Raw genomic sequence first — 3424 nt, forward strand, 5'->3', positions numbered from 1 at the left:
TTCACCTCCAAGAGTTCGAGAAATATTGTGAGAAGAATGGAATTCGTCGCCCATTGACGGTTCCATACTCTCCGCAACAAAATAGAGTAACTGAAAGAAAGAATAGAATCATTCTTAACATGGCCCACAGTATGTTCAAAAGTAAGAGATTGTCCAAAGAACTTTAGGTCGAAGCTGTTAATTGCTCTATTTATCTGTCTAATTGATCGCCTTCTAGAAGTTTGTGGAATAATATACCACAAGAAACATGGAGTGGAAGAAAGCCCAGTATCTCTCACCTACAATTATTTGGAAACACTGCATATGCTCATGTACCAAATGAAAAATCGGTCCAAGTTAGATGACAAGAGTGAAAGGTATGTCTTTATGGGCTCTAACTCTCGCTCTAAAAGCTACAAGTTGTATAATCCAAGCAAGGAAAAGATCACCATAGTAGAAATGTCGAGTTTGATAAAGAAGGAATTTGGGAATTGGGGTGTCCAAGAAGAAGACTACGACTTCTTACCATTTTTTGAGGAAGAAGAACAAGAGAATGGAGAGCAGCAAGAGCTTATGAGTCCACCTCTATCACTTACTCATTAAGATGCTTTCCCATCATTTTCACAAGGAGAAAGCTCAAGCGAAAGGACACCACGGACGATGAGCTTACAAGAGCTATATGAGGCAACAGAAAATCAAAATGATCTCACATTTTTTTATCATTTTGCCAATTGTGAGCCAATAGGCTATGAAGAAGTGGTGCAAAATAAAAGATAGAGAGATGTCATGGATGAAGAGATAATGCTATTGAGAAAAATGACACGTGGGAGCTAACGACTCTTCCCAAAGGAAGGAGAGAAATTGGAGTCAAGTGGGTGTACAAGGCAAAAAAAATGCTAAAAGAGAAGTGGAGAGATATAAAACAAGATTGGTTGCTAAATGATACAACCAACGGTCGGAAATCTATTATGAAGAGGTATTTGATCCTTTGCTCGTTTAGAAACCATAAGATTAATTATATCTCTTGCAGTGTAAAATAGGTGGAAGTATTTCAAATGGACGTGAAATCAACTTTTCTAAATGATTATTTCGAAGAAGACTTTTATGTGGAGCAACCAATTGGCTATAAAATAAAAGGACATCAAGGTAAAGTCTTAAAACTAAAAAAGGCTTTATATGGGTTTAAACAAGCCTAAGGGCTTGGGATAGTAGAATTGACAAGTACTTTCAAGAAAATGACTTCACAAAATGTCTTCACGAGTATGCTTTTTACACAAAAGTAAATGAGAAAGGAGACATTTTGCTTGTTTGTTTGTATGTAGATGATCTTATATTCACAGTAAATAATCAAAGTATGATCACTGAGTTTAAGAAGGCCATAACTTAAAAATTCGAGATGACGGAATCGGCCTCATGGCCTACTATCTTGGGATAAAGGTAAAGCAAATGGATGATTGCATCTTTATCTCACAAGCAGGGTATACGAAAGAAATTCAATATGGAGGATTGCAAGCCTGTATTCACCCCCATCGAATATGGGACCAAGTTCTCGAAAAATGATGAAGGTGAAAAAATAGACCTAACACTTTTTAAGAGTCTTGTTGAAAGTTTAAGATACTTGACGTGTACAAGACCAGATATTCTTTTTGGAGTTGGGTTCATCAGTCACTATTTGGAGATACCTACCATGACCCACATGAAAGCTGCAAAGAGGATTCTACGCTACATCAAATGTACGCTTGATTATGGCTTAGTCTATTCATCATCTAATGAATTGAAACTTGTTGGATATAGTAATAGCAATTGGGACGAAGACAATGATAATAGAAAGAGTACGACTAGGTATGTATTTTACTTAAGCGACACAGCTTTAACTTGGAGCTCGAAGAAGCAATCGATCTTAGTGCTATTTACATGTGAAGCTAAATATGTAGCAGTTACATTAAGTGTTTACTATGCAATTTGGCTTAGAAACTTGTTGAAGATGCTTGGAGTCTCACAAGAAAAACCAACCAAAATCCATGTTGATAATGAATCAGCATTGGCATTGGCAAAGAACCCAGTATTCCACGATAGAAGCAAGCATATTGAGACAAGATGTCACTTCATAAGAGAAAGCATTGCAAAGAAAGAAGTGCAACTAAAATATGTAACCTCTTGAGAGCAAATCGTTGACATTCTCACTAAGCCACTAAAGTATGACATGTTCTGCAGGTTAAGAACCCTATTTGTAGTAAAATTATGTTTAAGGAATGATGTTGAGTAGTAAACTTGATTATTGGACTAAATAATATGAGATTAAGGATTTTGCTCATGGCACAAATCAATTAAAAAGCCCAACATGCCTAACATTTCTAGAAACATTGTCGAGAAAAATCTATGTAAATATCTACTAGAAAAATCTAAGTACGATATGTGGTGATAAATGTGGTAATGTGTTTATGAAGATTATGTGGTCTTATATAGTTTATCTGGAGTATTCTAGGAAAATAACTTGTCCAAATGTGTGGTCTAAGAGTCTCATGTAAATATGTGGTCTAGGAGTCTCTAGAAAAATGTGTGGACTAGAAGTTTCATGTAAACACTATATAAAGGGATAGGGTCCTCCATTTTGTAACAAGCCAAGTGTGTAATATAAGTTTCACTTTGTTCACTTCCTTGTTCCTATTAGTGTTGTCCTCTTTGAAAGTCTTCACCAATCCAAGTTAGTAAACTCATCTTTCCTCCAACAATTGGGTGGTGGAATATATACTAAAGCAGCTGATGTTGGAGCTGATCTTGTTGGAAAAGTAGAGCAGGGAATTCCAGAAGATGATCCTTGTAATCCTGCTGCCATTACGGATTTGGTATAAAATCTTCCTTGTATAACTTCTCTGTCAAGCACGTATGCTTGAGAGTGTTGCTTGCATGTGCTGATGCGTTTATTCAAAGTGTCAGAGTTGTTAATTTGTCTTATGCTCATTGGATCAGACATTCTGTATTATTGATATATCTTGCATTGTGATTCCTTCTTGTGCATTCTTCCACCCATTACCACGGTTAATTTCATTGTTTGCTATGTCTAAGGTTGGAGACAATGTTGGGACTGTGCAGCTCGGGGTGCTGATTTGTTTGAAAGTATTGCCGCAGAAATTATCGGTGCAATGATATTAGGTAGAACAATGGCAAAACACTGCAAACTTGAAGGCATGTAACTTACTCATGCAATTATTTATTATTGAATTTATTTTGAAAATGTATTGGTACAGTTGGCGATTCACTTTTTCAAGGATGTGCTCATGAGGGATATCATGCTTTGCATTTTTTAGATTGTAGATAACTTTCATATAGGTTATCATTTTTACCATTCATTGATTCTATATCTCCTGGAGTTTGTGAAAATTCTGTTAGTATCACATGTCTTCCTTCCTCCGTTTCAAATTAAATGGCCGAGACTTTTTTTTTT

This window comes from Olea europaea, unplaced genomic scaffold (assembly GCF_002742605.1).
Source record: "Olea europaea var. sylvestris unplaced genomic scaffold, O_europaea_v1 scaffold1809, whole genome shotgun sequence".
Taxonomy (NCBI): Eukaryota; Viridiplantae; Streptophyta; class Magnoliopsida; order Lamiales; family Oleaceae; genus Olea; species Olea europaea.